Source organism: Aulostomus chinensis, chromosome 17 (assembly GCF_037954235.1).
Source record: "Aulostomus chinensis isolate RoL2024-O1b breed Wild chromosome 17, RoL_Achi_v1.0, whole genome shotgun sequence".
NCBI lineage: Eukaryota > Metazoa > Chordata > Actinopteri > Syngnathiformes > Aulostomidae > Aulostomus > Aulostomus chinensis.
In genome coordinates this window covers 26490527-26509393 of record NC_141336.1, presented here as the reverse complement: position 1 = coordinate 26509393, position 18867 = coordinate 26490527, and the positions used below count along the sequence as shown (strand labels likewise).

At 46.8% G+C, this 18867-nt stretch overlaps 1 long non-coding RNA gene across 1 annotated transcript; it reads left to right on the top strand.

Moving 5' to 3' along the window:
- Positions 1–6621: 6621 nt before the first annotated feature.
- Positions 6622–14385, top strand: LOC147246971 (uncharacterized). Its single transcript, XR_015109907.1, has 3 exons — positions 6622–6753; positions 14090–14204; positions 14294–14385. It is a non-coding gene; the product is annotated as an uncharacterized LOC147246971 (long non-coding RNA).
- Positions 14386–18867: the final 4482 nt, after the last annotated feature.

Below are 18867 nucleotides of genomic sequence, written 5' to 3'. Positions count from 1 at the left end.
AATGCAGGAAGAACCAGCCACGTATATTTAGCTTGAAGCTAACGGAGACTGATGCTAACAGCAGCTAAACTGTCCAGGAACGTCTGGTCAGAACCTCTCCAGGGGGTCTGGACGACCAGTGATTTCCTGTTTGGTCCCAAGCGGGACCAGCCAGTGCCTGCAGTTGAGCCGTCCCCCTCGCGCTTGTGTGCGTTGGCTGGTGTCGCGCTGAACCCGTGAATGCCTCTGGAGTTTGTAACGAAAACTGTAACTGCGAACGTGACATCATTGGTGACTGTGTTGGCTGTGAAGAGGTTTGATAGTTGTGAAGCACTTAGGGACCCCTGTCACTGGCCTGGGAAGTACAAGTACGTCTTGTGGGTGAGGTGTACTCCTATTAAGGAGTACTTGGGATGTACTAAAGGACTGCGGTGCTCCAGGGAATGTCACAGGTCCGCAAGAGGAATCTAGAGCGACCACAAACAGCAGCAGTGGTTCTGACTGCTGGGGTTCATGGAACTCACAGTGACTCATAGTGTGTGTGTGTGTGTGTGTGTGTGTGTGTGTGTGTGCCTTTTTTAAAGCTGCATTGATAGATTTTTCAGCCTCTTGGAGGCAGTAGATGCTTGTCTATTTCCTCATCACACACACAAACTGGACAGTCAGTGAAACTTTCATTGACTGGATGAAGATGAAGATGAAGATGATAATTGTTCATTGAAGTAACGGATGAGAACATTCATAGGGTGAAGAAATCAAGAATTAACAGGGAAAATGCAAATGAGTACAACTGAGAGTAAAATATCAAATTACATAAAGCGCAGTGACAATAAGAATGAGAGTGATTTTTTTTTAAATCTTGTCATGAATGTGTATTCGTGGTGTTCAGATCAATGAAGCCAAATCCGGCTTCTGGGGTTTAATCACTCGTTCATCGTCTGAACTTCCACTGCTGATGCAGAGTGCTGATGGAAATGAACACATGAAGAAACACGCACATAATTAAACACAATAACGACAAATCCATGCGTTTTGCTGTCTCTGTTGGCCTCCGTGTGGCGGTTCTGTATTTCTGTGTGTTAAGAAGTGGGTTCATGTTCCATGCTGCTCATCCTCTGCTCAAAGGGTGGAGCTGAAGCTCACTGAGAACAAACCTCCTTGTGTTTGAACCCCTCAGTGACACGATTGATCCGTGAGATTACGTTTTCCATCAACTGATGATCAGGCGCGTCGATGCCAAGTGACAAATCAATGTATGTCAAACATGAGGGGTCGGAGGTCACAGAGATAGGGACCACAGCACACGTGGTGGTTTGAGCCGTGATAAACGAAGGTCTGGTTTCCTGAAGTCTCAACGTTCCAAATAAATGTTGACCTCCGAACTCTCGAGCATTCGAGATTCAGCCAACACACATCAGGTTATTTATAGATGCGTGTGTGTGTGTGTGTGTGTGCATGCGTGCGCATGTGTGTGTGTGTTTCCAGGCGTTCCCAGGAACTGGATCTACTTCACTTCACTATCAGCTTTCTGTATTTCACCACGTAACAAATCCCGCCACACATGTAAGACTTCTCTATCCAAACACAGCAAACGTGTTCCCACGTTCACGTCTGTATTTTCTCACACGAGGAGAGAAAAAATAACAAAACAATTACAGAACTATCGATCATCCAACTAATAAAAAACAGCTTTAACTGACATAATGTATGGCCTGGATGACAGCTGCCGTCCCAGCCGTCACCCGTAGCGGGCCGAGCCTCGCCACTGACAAATGGACGCCGGCACTCGCAAGAGCTGAAGAAACAGGGACAGTCCCACAGGTCACGTGACCATTTGCTCCCAGCTACAGCGAGCGTGACCTGTCAATCTTCCCAGGCGCTCTCCCCCTCACCTGTCAGCAGCTGAACATCTGCAAGGTTCCACAGAACCCTGGACGCAGAGTTTCTTTTCCCTCCCCATGAACAGTAGCGTTCACGTTTCTTGTCATTTTCAGTATTTTTTGCAATTGAATTAGAGTTTTCTTGATCAGTCAATCCACACAAATTTTTTACACATTTTTAAATGCGAGGTCTTTGTCCACGTGTGCAACTCCCAAGTCTTTTTTTTCTTGGTCGACTCCAAACGTCGGTGATGATCCAGACCAGCAGACTGGGACGCTTCCCCGCTACTCCGGAACGCCACAGGCAGCTGGCTGCTCATTAGCTGAGCTGCTTTGAACGCTAGCAGCAGAAATCTGGTCGAAAACGTCACGTTCTTCAGTTCCTTCACTGTGAATGTTAAACACAACCCAGTTCCAGTTGTTTGATTCCAGCTGCTTGTTTCCACCACACACAACTCTGCGTCTTTGTCACTGGACCACGGAGCAGTTTGTGATGTCTGATTCAAGTGCTGACTTGTGAAGTGGATTCATTTGATGAAGCACAAACGGGCAGTTGGCCGATGAGTTTCCTGAACTTCAGTCCTTGAGCTTCAGTTGAATCAGAAATAGTTTGGATGTTTTGGGGCTTGCGAGCTTCTCCTGGGAGCCTCGCTGACAGCCGACCTCGCCTGACCTGCTGCTGATTACCAGCCAGCAGGAGGACGCCTGAAACCTGAGATTTACAGAGAAAAAGAAAACTTCAGAATCACATTGTTTTAATAAGAAGATACATGATTGTCTTGTTTCCTCGTGGAACTGTTACTGATCACCAACTCCACACTTGAACGGTAACACCCTTCCTGCTCCTCCAGATGTGAACTCTAATAATGCTCCTGATACCTGGTGACGACCAGGTACTGGACCAAGATGGCTGCTGATTCTCTCTCTGTGTCACCATGTCAAGTTTCAGAGAAGTAAATCTACATGTTGATCAGACAGAATGAAGCTCCAAGTGAGACAAACTCTTCATCTCTGTTCTTCTGAAACTCATCAAATGAAGCTCCTCCCATATTTTGGTCAGGATCTCCAGATGTTTCATGAACATCCATCCACCCATCCATCCATCCATCGTCCCTCCATCCATCCATCCCTCCCTCCATGTTCCCCCTCTCCTCCTGTTGAGGGTGGTGGGGGTGGAGCCTATCCCAGCAGCCTTCCCCCTGGACAGGTCACCAGTCCATGGCAGGGCCAACACATAGAGACAGACAACCATTGGCTCTCCCAGCCACGCCTACGGTCAATTTAGAGTCTGGATTAACCTGGTCCCTCTTGATGTCTTTGGACTGTGGAGGAAGCTGGAGTACCAGAGAGAACCCAGCAGGAACAGGGAGAACATGGAGACTCACCCAGAAAGACCCCGTGCTGCAGCCAGGGCTCCACCCACAACCTTCTTGATGGGGGGCCACAGGGAGGACCACTGCTCCACCCACAACCTTCTTGCTGGGGGCCACAGGGAGGACCACTGCTCCACCGGGCCGCCTGTTTCATGAACAAAACTAACAAAATCTTAATGTCATAGCAGACATAAACTGGAAGACTTCTATCTCTTTGTCTGTTTTCTATCATGTAAGTTTGTTAGGGTGTCACTTGTGCAGCGATTAGCAGTCCCTCTTCTTCTTCTTCTTCTCCTTCTTCTTCTCTTCACAATCACAGGGAATCAGAGCTATGGACTTTCCTCCATTTTTTCTTCCTCCTCTTCCTCTAAATACACTCAGACTCAACTCTCTTCAGCAGCTTTCATCTTGATGGGGAAGTTGAGAGGTTCTTGTTGAAACTCTGAGTGCGCTGCCGATGGTCCATCCACCAGTTTGGCTCTGGTCTCTTGAGTTCCTCTGGAGAAGCCAGTAGAACAACAGCCTGCTGAGAATAAAGTGATATAACGCATGTTGTGAGGAAAAATGAGAGAGACGTAATTTGCCAGCTCCTCTAATTCATCATGGGGGTGTGTGTGTGGTGTCAGCCTGGGCTACATCACCCCCCCCCCCCCACCCAGTCCAGAGTCATTTCGGGGATAAGTAAACAACTTACCAGCAGCCATGTTCCTCTGCTGCGTAGGTTGACTGATTATGCTTGACTGACTTCCCTGCAATGAACATGGGCCACGGTACGATAGACCCCCCCCATCATAAGGGAAGTAGGACTCAAGTGTTAGTGTGGAAGCCATTTTCCACACTAACACTCTGACCTCGGCGCTCACTGTTGCTTCTGATGTTGATCAGGTTTACAGGGAGGAGCAGCATCTGTGGGAGGGGGGCTCTGGCTCTGTGGGTTCCAGACTGCAAATGATCATCGCTGAGGTGAAGTGGGGCTGTTGGCAAAAACTGACCATGCCTAGCACGTGAGCATGCTTGGCTACTTCCCTGGTGAGTAGCTAGCCATGCTAGGTATGAAAGCCACTTCGAAATGGAATTAAATCATGAGGGGAGAATTTATTGTGTCCTGTGTAGCAGATCACAACCAAATAACAGTAACACATGTAAATACGGAACAATTAGTTGTCGAACAGATTTATTTGCAGAACGAATGTACTGTTTTAATAACCACTTTCCTCCATGAAGGGGCAAGAACGTCCAAACTGAACGTCAATGAGAAACGAGGAGTCGACCAACGGTGGATGAAATCCTGTCCAGACTAATGACCTCGGAGAAATCTCCCACTGAGGGCTAAAATATTTTTAGAAATGTGTTGTTTATGTCCCGTGGCTTCAGTAGCAACACATTCCTCAAAAAATTGGAGCCTAGAGTATTTTGCAAACATCTCTCATTAAATATGGAGTTGAATAAAATCAAAATACAGTTCAGTGGAACGGATGTATTGGTCTCCAGGGCATCGTTTCATGGATCATTTTCACCAACAGTGCAACACACGCACAAACATTCTCATCCATGAAGCAAAATGATGATGTGTTTGCAAGAAAGAGCCAAAATGACTTTAATGAAGCAGCAGATAATAAGAGAGCTGCGAGGTGAAGCATGCTGGCAGGTAGCTGAGGAAGGACCCGGCTCCTCGCGGTGGAACAGCCCGGCCAGGTCCAGCAGGGGAAGGCCGAGAGGTCGTGGGGAAGTGGGAGTGTGTTGAAACATGCGTGGGTGGGGAATTTCAGCAGCGAGCCAAAATATCAATGAGTCATACGATTGATTAACAACCTCTCGACCGCAGCAGATATATGACGCTCATTTAGCGTGATGGCCAATAAAAACTGTACTAACTGTTCCTTTAAAAGACTTAGTGGCGATCATATAGTCTCATGACCACAAGCGGTGGGAACCAGCAGCCTTCATAAAGGGAAAAGCAGCCATATTGATGTGATCATTTAAAGTTAATTTAGCAGAATGTTCACATTGTGAGGACTCGGGGTTAAAAAAACACCTCCACATATCAAACTGTGCAGCTTTAAATGCGTCATCATGACATCATGTTACACCTGTAACGTTCCTGCTGCCATCCAGTCCAAGTTCAACAGCCGGTGTTTTTGCAGCTTGTCTTAATTTGATCAATTGTGTACAAGCAGGCTGGTTCCCTTTACACGGAGGTAAACACTTTCACAAGAGGAAAGTCTGTTAATGGGAAGATACCATCAGGACCGGTCGTCCTTCATCAACCACAGGATGAAATCTGAGCCTGATACATCGCTTTAGCATGGGAGGCTCGAAACACGCCAACGGAAGACTTCACACCTCTGAAGACAACGTCTGCAGAATCCGACTCATCAGCCAGGAAACCAACCAGTCGCCTGAAGTTCTTCAAGTTGAGTTCAGAGTTCTCTCTTGATGAAAAGAGGAGGGAAATACCACTGCTGTACTGTACTGCTACGGTTGTTGTGCGTTTGAAGTATCTTTTAGTTTGACCCGGGAAGTTTAACCCTTTCATCTGTGGTCTCTTATCTACATAATGACAAGGATTTACAGATCTAATATAAAGCTATGACTCCTCACAGCTGCATGCTAGCTTGCTAGCGGCTCATTAGCTTAGCTGTTCCCGCTAGCAGTGCCTCACATCCCTGACATCATCCCACGATCTACCGCTACAGACATTTGAGTTTTTGTTGATCCTCAATTTGATTTGTCCATGTAATGATACTCCCGGCCATCAGTAGCGGCGAGACCCAGCTGGTGAGCCGCTAGCATGCTAGCTACCGTCGGCACCAGCTGCACCTGCCAGCTCACAGCTCCCTGCTGCGACTCAGCACCGGTCACTCTGTAATTCGGTTTCTGGGATCAAACACGTCATCGATCTGAATTCTGCCCCAGAATCGTCTTTACTGTTTGATTTGTCAGAGGCTCATTTAGTGCACAGTCATGGGCCTCAGCAGTCAGACCCAAGAGGTCCTCTGATACGCAGCTCACATGACGGACATGAGTACGAATATTCAGAAGTAACATCAGAGGCCTTGTTACCTGCAATTTGAAGCAGGAAAAAGTCAATTACCAGTTAAAACCCTCCAGTGTTCTGCGCTCTCTCTCCACAAAGCTGGTTTCCCAGACGGATCAGTCTGACATCCAGAACCACCCGTCCGGCTGTTTCCCATCTGGTCAAACATGAGAGAACAAGAACCTGTGGAACGGGCTGGTTCTCTCTGTTGTGTGGTATGAGCATCTCAAATTGGCCCTCTTCAGGGAGGATGCGATAAAACAAGCTGACATCATCATCATCATCATCATCATCACTGGAAACAATCACATGATCCCAAGAGCTTTGCTTGCAACACGGCGCTGCAGCACGCCAAGAATGCAGCTGAACTTCATTTGTTCTGTGAAAGGCTGATCCGTGGAAGCATCTGATCCAGAGTTCGAGATGCTCGCCGCTCTGTTCTTCTTGGAACCATTTGGAGGAGAAACAACAGAAGTCCATGCAGGTGAGCAGCAGGTTCGCCCGCTGGGCTGAAACTCCTCCCTCCCTCTGTAGACCCCTCCCTCCTATGTTCCTGGACCTGCTGCGACGCCCCTTTACTGGAGGGGAAATCAGGGAAAACTTCTGATGAATCATCATATAAAAATCTTCAGAATCACAAAGTGGGTCATCCAAATATGCATAAAGACAAGAACCTGCATCTGGGCCACCGAGACCCGGGCCTGTTGACTGCTTCCAGCATGGAACACAAGCGTTTGCTGGGAATGTACAACAGTTGGTGCGATACCGAAAGTGTATCATCGTTATGAATAATAACAAACAGACCTGAGAGAACCAGAACATGGAGTGGCGGACCTTTGGACCCCAGGTTCCCTGCTGGGATCAGCTCTCCATCCACAGATGGGATCTGCTCCTCCACTAAATCCCTCCGCTGTCAAAAACAACAGCGCTGATCACAAAAACATTTGCGTTGTGTCTCAGCTCACAAGTTGTTCCCTCGACACACAAATGAATTTATTGGTTCCATAAAAAGCAAAAATGCAACAAACATTTGCAGAAGAGGTTGAAACGCAGCAGAGCTCCCTGTAATCCAGGTACTCGTCAGTATCTGGATAAAAATACTGCAAAGCTGAATGATGCGATCCTCACAAGATGGACGGGAGCGGTTGTCCAAGTCTTCTCCCAGAAGATCAGATGCAAGATAAGAGGAAGGAACGTCTGACACGGAGACAAAAACGTGCATCCTGTGATAAAATGGCGGATGAGATGGTTTTTTTGGTTGGTTGGTGGCCATCGGTCAGTGACAGGTCTCGCACGGTCCACGTCACTGACCATTGATCCGTTATTATGATTATTATGTTTATTTCTGATCGCTGAACTGAGCTGATCTGACAAAAAGAGATGGGAAATGAACTTGAACTGATGTGATGACATCAGAGTCGTTCGACTGACGTAGAAAAAGTCAGAAACAAGTGAAAACTCTGCTGTAAGACTCGACAGGCAGTACTTCTTAAGTACAGGCAGTACTTCTTAAGTACAGGCAGTACTTCTTATGTACAGGCAGTACTTCTTATGCTCCTGAATTAAGTACAGGCAGTACTTCTTAAGTACAGGCAGTACTTCTTATGTACAGGCAGTACTTCTTATGCCCCTGAATTAAGTACAGGCAGTACTTCTTAAGTACAGGCAGTACTTCTTAAGTACAGGCAGTACTTCTTATGCTCCTGAATTAAGTACAGGCAGTACTTCTTAAGTACAGGCAGTACTTCTTAAGTACAGGCAGTACTTCTTATGCTCCTGAATTAAGTACAGGCAGTACTTCTTAAGTACAGGCAGTACTTCTAAAGTACAGGCAGTACTTCTTATGCTCCTGAATTAAGTACAGGCAGTACTTCTTAAGTACAGGCAGTACTTCTTATGCTCCTGAATTAAGTACAGGCAGTACTTCTTAAGTACAGGCAGTACTTCTTATGTACAGGCAGTACTTCTTATGCTCCTGAATTAAGTGCAGGCAGTACTTCTTAAGTACAGGCAGTACTTCTTATGCTCCTGAATTAAGTACAGGCAGTACTTCTTAAGTACAGGCAGTACTTCTTATGCTCCTGAATTAAGTACAGGCAGTACTTCTTAAGTACAGGCAGTACTTCTTATGCTCCTGAATTAAGTGCAGGCAGTACTTCTTAAGTACAGGCAGTACTTCTTATGCTCCTGAATTAAGTACAGGCAGTACTTCTTAAGTACAGGCAGTACTTCTTATGTACAGGCAGTACTTCTTATGCTCCTGAATTAAGTACAGGCAGTACTTCTTAAGTACAGGCAGTACTTCTTATGCTCCTGAATTAAGTACAGGCAGTACTTCTTAAGTACAGGCAGTACTTCTTATGTACAGGCAGTACTTCTTATGCTCCTGAATTAAGTACAGGCAGTACTTCTTAAGTACAGGCAGTACTTCTTATGCTCCTGAATTAAGTACAGGCAGTACTTCTTAAGTACAGGCAGTACTTCTTGTTGTACTTTAGTACAGTACAGTGATGAGTTCCCCTGCATGCTTCGACTTCCAAATCATTTCATGTAACGTGACCTCTGACCCCTTTGAACTGCTCTGGTCTTCATTCGGAACCCTCCCATCGTTCTTGGTGTCCTCAAGGTTATTTATAGGCTCCTGGACTTCAAAGGGAGTGTGTGTTTTTTAACCCTTTGCTTCCGTGGCGTGGTGAGTGTGTTTGGGGCAGAGCAGCACCGAGCCTGGAACCTTGACCCAGAATCAGCTGACGACTGATAGGAACAAGCCTTTCCACTTTGAGTCAACACACAAGTCATTGAGAGCATGACTGAACAACAAGATCTTCATGAACGGAAACAACCCCCCCAACACACACACACACACACACACACACACACACACACACACACACACACACACACATACACACAGACACACACATAGACACACACAGACACACACACACATAGACACACACAGACACACACATACACACACATACACACACAGACACACACACACACAGACACACACATAGACACACATACACACAGACACACACACAGACACACACACACATAGACACACACAGACACACACATACACACACATACACACAGACACACACACATACAGACACACACACAGACACACACATAGACACACACATACACACAGACACACACACAGACACACACACACACATACAGACACACACACACAGACACACACATAGACACACACTGACATAGACACACATAGACACACACACATACACACACACATACATAGACACACATACAGACACAGACACACACATAGACACACACATACACACACACACACACACACACACACACACACACACCACACACACACCCATGGATGGGAGGAAGCTGAATCAACATGGACGCTTTGACTCCTTTCAGGTCCACCAAAGGACGACAAGCAGGTGGAAAAACTTACTGGGACACAAGGACGGAGCACCTGATACTGTGAGCGTGTGTGTGTGTATCTCTGTTGTGATATTAAAGTCACTTCACCATGGTAACCATGCAGGTGAAGTAACGGTGACCAGCAGGTAGAACTCTGATTGTACTCCAGTGTTCAACAAATTACTTTCCCACTGTAATCCAGTTCTAGTTACATTACTCTTGGAGGAGGATAATGTTCCTGTTTCACTGATTGATATATGAACCTGGTTTCTATGGCAACGTTAGTTGTCTGTTGACATAGATTTCATGTCACACATACACAAGAGTGATTGACAGGTGTGATCCTGCAATGAGACCCAACGTGGCTCTAAATTAACGGCCCGGTCCAGCTCGTTAGCTACATGATGAGGACGTGTAACGTGACAAAGAACGTGTGTGTGTTTTGACCTGATGGAGTTACTTTGATCAGTTATCTGATGATTTATTTAAGTTGTTATCTCGTGAGGAGAGATAAATGTTATGGCTCAGTTTTGAGGTCATTTCTTCCTGCTTGTTTTCCCTTTTATCATTAATTCAGTTACTTTCTTCTCTTTGTGTTGTGTAATGCTGCTGTGCAGCCTGCTAGCTGGTCGCTCAGCCTCAGCCGATGGGATCCAGAGAATAAACTAATACATAAACAACAAACTTCTCAGGCTTCAGCCCATGAAGCCTGAGAACACAGAGAACGACCAGAACCAAGAGAACCACCACCACGTACCACGAAGTACGTTTGTCAGTGTGTCCACGAATCCTCCAAAACATCCATCCAACAACACATAGAGACAGACAACCATTGGCTCTCCCAGCCACGCCTACGGTCAATTTAGAGTCTGGATTAACCTGGTCCCTCTTGATGTCTTTGGACTGTGGAGGAAGCTGGAGTACCAGAGAGAACCCAGCAGGAACAGGGAGAACATGGAGACTCACCCAGAAAGACCCCGTGCTGCAGCCGGGGCTCCACCACAACCTTCTTGCTGGGGGGCCACAGGGAGGACCACTGCTCCACCCACAACCTTCTTGCTGGGGGCCACAGGGAGGACCACTGCTCCACCCACAACCTTCTTGCTGGGGGCCACAGTGAGGACCACTGCTCCACCCTCAACCTTCTTGCTGGGGGCCACAGTGAGGACCACTGCTCCACCCTCAACCTTCTTGCTGGGGGCCACAGGGAGGACCACTGCTCCACCCACAACCTTCTTGCTGGGGGGCCACAGGGAGGACCACTGCTCCACCGGGCCGCCCTCCTCCAAAACAATCAAAGTCAAATCAATCAATAAAGGAAGCTGTGCAGATTCCAAAATTAAGTCCAAGTTCTAATGAGGTCTTGTTACGAAGCCCCAATAAGAAATATTCCAAATATTCACTCAATTCTTGTGATTGAGGTAAAAATGTCTTCATGGTTTGTCTCTGTTGGAGTGTGAGACATGTCTCTGAAGGACAGCCAGGTGGAGGGACATTTGGTGTTGAACTTCCAGTTCCCCATGAGAGGCAGTCAGACCCCTCTGAGGGGTCGGCTGGAGCCCACGAGCTGCAACCCCGAAAGACTCAGCTGTCCGACGGCTTGAAAGAGTCTGAGACGAAGACACATGACCCCCCCGGGGGGGGCAGCAGCTTACTGATGCAACTGAAGAAAACAAAGGCCCTCTAAATACAAATAAACCTCTGTAACATCTGCAGAGGCAGAGCGGGGGGGCACAGCCACGCTAACAGCTTCTGCCAGAGCTAGCGCAACCCAGCAGGGATCATGTGACCAGAGAGAAAATAAAGCAAACGGCGTGAGACGGAGATGTAGCGAGGGGCTCGGACCCCTCAGGCCGACGGTAGAGATCTGGACCGTCAGAGGACGGAACATCCACAGCTGTGTTTGTTCCTGAGGGCCACATGGAACGCACAAACTCAGAAACTCACACACACACGCTCACACACACACATTATTAATAATATCACTATTACTATTATTAATAATATCACTATTACTATTATTAATAATATCACTATTACTATTATTAATAATATCACTATTACTATTATTAATAATATCACTATTATTATTAATAATAATATAACTATTATTATTATTAATAATATCACTATTATCATTATTAATAATATCACTATTACTATTATTAACAATATCACTATTATTATTATTAATAATATCACTATTATTATTATTAATAATATCACTATTATTATTATTAATAATATCACTATTACTATTATTAATAATATCACTATTATTATTATTAATAATATCACTATTATTATTATTATTATTAATAAGAAGAACAACAATATTATTATCATCATCATCAGCATCATTATTTATTATTATTGTTATTAATAACAATATCACCATTATTATTATTGTTATTATTGTTGTTGTTGTTGTTATTCTCATTATTATATTGTTATTATTCTCATTATTATTGCTACACCTGTCAATCCTTGGTGGCGCATCATGGAGGGAGGTCTGTCTCTCTGGTCCGGTTCAGTGTGAGGGGTCAGCGCTGCCCTCTTTGCTGGGCGTCTGCGTTCTCCAGGCCCAACATCTTCAGACTCTGCCTCCAGTCACAGGGTGACCCATCAACCCAGTGGTTCTTCTCAGCAGCTGAAGGCAGAGTCTCCTGTAGAACCGGGCCTGGTGGTGTAGTGAGACGGAGGAGAACTTGGAACTGTGGATCAGAAACCCTCAGGGATAGAGAGCGGCCAGGGTAGGTGGCCCAAACGCTGTGGGTTGTTGTACTAGAGGACCCAGCAGCATCTGCAGGAGAACAGACCCCCCCCCCCCCCCCCCAAGCTGTCTACTTTATTAGTTGTTGTTGAGGACGGTCCAAGAGGGATCAGTTTCACTAAGTATCCTTTTCACTTGCCCCATTAATACACAAGATTGATGCTCAATTGAGGATGAGAACCCCCCCCCCCCACACACACACACACACACACACTGCTTCCTTCCACCTTTTACCCAAAATGCTTGTGCTGGAGCCCCCCCAACATGTGCCAGCATGTAAATCTTTATGGTGCTGAAAGCTCAGAAGAAGCTATAATCTGCTGCACTGAAAAACCCTCCTCCATCTTCATAGGTACATCGATGACCAGATGTGCTACAGTGTATTATTACTGTAGTAGTACTGCTATGCTGCATAGCCAGGCTCTGATTTCTACTCTTTGACAGCTTAAAGTGATGCTTTAACCAAAAACTGTATTTTACCGACTCTCACTACCAGGAGTACTCAGCTCACTGAGGTGTTTCTCCCTCCTCCATGACGTCTTAGTGACTCCAGGATGCAGGAAGAACCAGACACACACGTTTAGCTTGAAGCTAACGGAGGCTGATGCTAACAGCTATCCCTGTACGGACGTCCAACCAAGCTGAGGCATCACACCGATCGCTGCCTCGAACCTTAATCGTCTGCTCCCGTCCTAACACACCTCATCCTGGCACGACTGGGACCTGTAGCTGTTGGCTAGCCAGCCAAGCTGATGTGGCCCCGCCCAACTCTGTCTCCCCTCCCTCCTATGTCCTCCTTGTTAAGTGACAGAGTCTCTAATCTCCACTCAGTCCCTAGCAGTTACACACCACTGCTAGTCCCAGTAAACTGGCTTCATCCAGAGGTGTGTCCACGCCGCCGACCTGATATTCACCTACAGGTACAGCCAAAGGGGGCGGAGCCTGTAGAATCTGGAGCCCCTGAACTGACCTTGTGAACCACCTCTTAGCAGTTTTCTGAGTCTTGGATCCGGCAGGTAGGAGGCAGCTAGAGGACGCTGAGCTAATTCCATATTCCTGGCACTTTGTGTACTCGGTTCAAAGGAGGAGTGTGTTGATCAGCCGTCCTGAAATCATTCTCCCGCCGCTGCAGGAGCACGCCTGCAGTGAACCGTCGCTGCCTTGATTTGCTCAGACTCTTTCCTCTGGTGTAGCTGCTGAAAGAAAGCTGCTGCGTGCCATGCATCACTGCCTTCCTCCGGCGTGGAATGTGCCCCCAATTATATTTTGCTCAACTATGTAATTACTCGGTCTTCATTATGCAGGATTGTGCGTCCACTGATAGCACACATATGTGATCTGCAGGAGAAAACGCTGCTCTCTGTGCAGCCTCTGCCCCCCCACACATATTCAGGATAACTGACTGACAAATTACATTTTTTGTGTCTGACATTTTATATGATTTTACTCCAAATTCCATTGTTTTAATATGCAGCAAAAAGAGCTTCTCAGTCATGTGACCGAGGGACTTAGAACCAGACGGTAAAACTAGACTGCAAATACAGTTTTGTTACTGCATTCTAAATCACATCCGATATTCCTTCCTTTTTTAATGTATTTTTTTGAAAAGTGATGTTTTTTCCATTTACAGCAAAAAGGCGTGTGTCATTTTTCTACTGCTGCAAGATGTGTCCTCCGTCTCCTGTCCCCAGTCCTCCATAAAGTCCTCAGCAGGCACTTCTGACATGTCACGCCTGTTTCACGTGGTGAGAGCCCCGATGATGTCACACGCTGTCTGACCAGCACAGAACGGTGAGATAACAGTGAGTGACACTTTTTTTTACATTTCTCTAAGGAGGAGATCAGACAGCAGGAAGTCTGCTGCTCCCCACCAGGTGAGACGTCCGATTGTGATCCTGTCAAGTGGGTGGTGGGTGGAGTTTGACCCATCAGGAGCAGTAATACTATTGGAAACGGGTCCATCATAACAAAGCACCTGATACACCATCACTGCCAACGTACAGTGGGAGCCAGAGGCCGGATCACCCGCTGCCATGCTGTGGCCAGATGTGAGTTTTACCATAACATCACAATAAAACACACATGTGGAATCAAACACAGAAGGGAGGCGAGCATGAAGCAGCTGAGCAGGACAGAAGACTGGAAGGATCGAAGACACGCCAGCAAAGAATGTCTCAAACTCTGCAGGCGATTCTCTGCGTTTCTCAAGGATGCTCGATGGTCTGTTACTGCGTCTCGTTGTGGTTTCAGGTTTCCGACATCAGGATTTCGTGCCTGCTCTCACACCCTGCTGAGGTCGGCCGCTGAACTTGCTCGTGTAGCTTTTCTGAGGCGATTTCCCAAATCTGCATGGTACACATTTCTCCACAGCTCCCAGAGTTGTCCCTTCCCTCATCCACCAGGATGGCACATGCAGCCTGGCACCGTCCCGCTGGACCAGACAGACAGACCGGTCCCCTCTGTGGATCCATCTGCACCGGGTCTGAACCAAACTTTGGTTTCATGCTGTGATTATTCAAGTGCCGCAGACATGATTGTGGCATCCCTGGACCACTGCTGCCAGACCAGCAGCATCAGCTGCAGGTGCAAAATTCAACAACTCAAGATCTCGTTATGGCAAATGGTTCCGCTTCTCTCAGCCAGGTTCTAATTGCTGAAATCTGACCAGGAAGACTTTCACTACAGTTTCATTGTCTAAAGATGAGGAGGAGAAGAAAAGAGCTGATCGATTTTTTTAAAAGATGAGTAGGAAGGTTGCATACCCTTTTTTCCTCTTGCTCTCTCTCTGAAGGAGAATAAATCAGTTAGAACCCTCTACTGTCGAACTGCAGTTTATAATTGAAGGAAGAGAGAGAGGGAGACCCACACACACACACACACACACACACACACACACACACACACATCCATCAGGGGGCAGTCCAGTCCAGTGATTTTTGGGGTGATGTGAGGGAGTGTAATCTCCCCATGGACAGCAAAGAAAATATGAAATGACATCTTTTAAAAGCTACCCTGTTGGAATGATTTCATAGAAATAAATATGGTGCAGATCCTGGGGGAGATAGGGTCTGCTGGCTGGGAGGGGGCAGCTGCTTGCAATTGAGACCAAAGAGTCGAGAGCCAGGAATGTCCCCAGAGCCTCAAAGCAGAACAGAAAACACAACACAACATTAAAAGCAGCAGAGCTCTCGCCTGTGAGGTTTGGGCTCCCTCATCTACTTCAGCACCAGTTTGTTCCTGTTGTGAAGGGAGTGGAGGGGTGGAGGGGTGGAGGGGTGGAGGCCCGATGGACGGGGTTGTAGGGTGGAATCAGGGATGCAGGAGCAAATATTTGGATTGCACATTAAAAATGACACCTAAATTGGTAAAAATATTAATTTTCATTTTGCTCTTTAAGAAGCTTCTCTTGCACAGTGTGTTAAGGAAGATGCTGCTGGTTACATGCATGGTTGTCATGGTGATGGATGGCTGTGGTGGGGGGCACATTCTGCTGGGGCAGTGTTGTGCCTTCGTTGGCTTCCTTCTGGTGATCCAACGGCCTGAACTGAATGAAGGTTGAAGCCTGGATCCATTTTATCTTAACTTGTGGCAGAACTTTCTCAATGGGCCAGACTGGGAAGAGGCTTCTCTGGTTGTGGTTCATCTGTGACTCCAGCAGCACCACTGAGGGACGTGGAGGTGAACACATCTGGCTGCAGCCAGGAGTGAGGAGACCCTGATATCAGTGTGTGCTGCAGACGGACTCATACATGGTGTGGAACATGATGTCACAGACCCGCCAACATGAGTGTTTCTGCTCTAAAAATGAGATAAATGATGGTGATCATCACATCACCAGCACAAAGTGACCCACTGGATCCATTGACAAAGAACAACTTAAAAGGTAATAAAAAGACACACAGTTGAATTCTTTTGCCACAATCAAGTTAGCTAACAGGAAGTTATCGTCCCAGTCATGGTGCCATTGTGGGGGCCAGTTGTCCCCCCCCCCCCCCCACCACCACCACCACCCCAACCAGAACACTTTGGGACCAACTTTACAGTTTAGCTGCTGTTAGCATCAGTCTCTGTTAGCTTCAAGCTAAATATACGTGGCTGGTTCTTCCTGCATTCTGGAGTCACTAAGAAGTGATGGAGGAGGGAGAAACACCTCAGTGAGCTGAAGACGACTACTTTTTATTTACATGAGTGTCTGTACTGCTACTTGAGTAATGAGTTAGAGTACTTTGGCGATACTTTGGTGAGACAGCTGGTTCTCCTCCATCCAACGTCATGACTGGGACAGAATCTACCGTCCTGCTAAAACCGGCCCAGCGACCTCTGAGGAGACTATTAGAGATGAGTTGTCTTTTCCACTGCGTCTCCTGCTACGGTCCAGCAGGCCGGCTTTTATCGTGCTGACACGCTGAGAGCTTTTAAGTAAGCTGTAAAAATAATAAATACACCCAAAGTACCAGCTGCAGGCTTAAGAACAGACTGCCTTCAACCCAGATAGTCCAGCGTCACAGTGGTAGTCAGGGCTGTGCTGGATGTTCAGCCCAGTCCTTGCTGCACCCAGAGAGGAATCCATCCGAGTGTCAGCTGACTCGCTGAGACCTTCCACGCAGCTCGTCTAACACGACACAGATTCCACCACGGGCATCAGCTACTTCCACAGTAAAGCCTCAGAAACGCAGGAAGAAGCTCAACAGTTGCTTTCAGGGAAGTGAAAGCAAAGCGTTTCCTATTTCCAGAAACAGATGGCGAGTTTGGATCGTGTAAAAAAACAATCAAAACAAGATTTTGGAATCTTGGCTCACTGGAGCGTAAAAACCATCGCTTATTTGTTCATTCTGCTCTTCTCGCATTTGAACGCCACCATCATTGACAGCGGTGCTACGAGGTCGAGCACGCAGCTGACGGACTAATCATCACCACCTGATCTGTCCTTTCCTTGACCGCGGTTGCTGTGGTAACCAAGGCCCAGAAAGTCAGGGGTCCCTACCTGAGGACGAGGAGGTGAAATCCTTCAGTGCAACCATGAGCTCCAGCAGCCTTCAGCACATCAGCAGCTTGACAAATGGCTTCAGATATGAGAGAGTAATGATGATGATGTTGGCGATGATGTAGAAGTAAACACTGGTGAGGAGCGTCAACACTGCTGGAATGGATTAGTGATGATTCGCGGTCCCACGCTGACGACACAAATACACACGTTAGTGTTCAGTCAGGGCAAGAGTAGTGAAAATACTGTGTTTTTGTTCTCATCAGATCTACAGCTGCATCTGCTGGCTGATCAGTCAAATATGTCCACTTCACTTTTGCGTCTTAACGTTCATAGAAAACTATTTTCATGGGCGAGAAAGAAAGTTCCAGGACTTCTGCTTAGCCACTTAAAACTTCTCAAGGAAGCTCTCTTACATATTTGCTCATGAAATCAGCAAACAAGAAGTGCATTGATGAGCTCATTCTGATCTCCAGTCCAAGTGTTGGTGGATCCCTGATCCTCCAGCTGGATCCAGGAGACCTGGATCTCACCAGACCCCCTGGAGAGGTTCTGACCAGACATTTCTGGACGGTTTAGCTGCTGTTAGCATCTGTCTCTGTTAGCTTCGAGCTAAATATACGTGGCTGGTTCTTCCTGCATCCTGGAGTCACTAAGAAGTGATGGAGGAGGGAGAAACACCTCAGTGAGCTGAGTACTCCTGGTAGTGAGTACTTGGAGGGTGAAACTTTGAGAAAAGCCCAGCTGGGGGAGGTTTTAAGATATCAGTGAGCCATCAAACAGTCAGGAAGTCTGATGTGATGTCCTTTCATCATGTGACTGTGAAGTAAAGAGCAGTAACACTCAATCCAGGTGACAGGTGATGAAGACACTGAGGGGTTTTTTATCTGATGACCCTGCATTTGTCTGTGTTAGCACCCCCTGCTGGTCACGACATCAAACCAATGCAACGACCCTCATGTCAACGTGAACACAACCTTAGGATGTTCAATCTCACCGTTACAGCCAAATGAGCAAGCACCAACATTTGAAACAGTTCCCTGGTACAGTAACTGGCTGTTTCCTGATGGGCCGGTGTTGTATGGAGAGAAAAATATGTTTACGTAGCTAATTAGAATGAAACAGCACAGATGGCCGTGGGCCACTGCCACTAAAAGTGAAACAATTTTCAGCATCAGACGTAAATGTTTTCTTTTGGTTATTAACAATGGAAATTGCTGCTTGGCACCGTCTGTGAGTGCAATCAGCTCTCTAATTGTAGGGCATTTTATTTGCAGTTGAGCTCACAGTGACGCTGGGTTCTCCTCACTAAACATGCCGATACAGAGGAAGCTGTGTGAGCAGGGAAAGCTTTCCCCTGTTGACAAGGCCCGACATTAGCGACGTAAATGACACTTTGACTGATGCACACAATTTAGACCGTT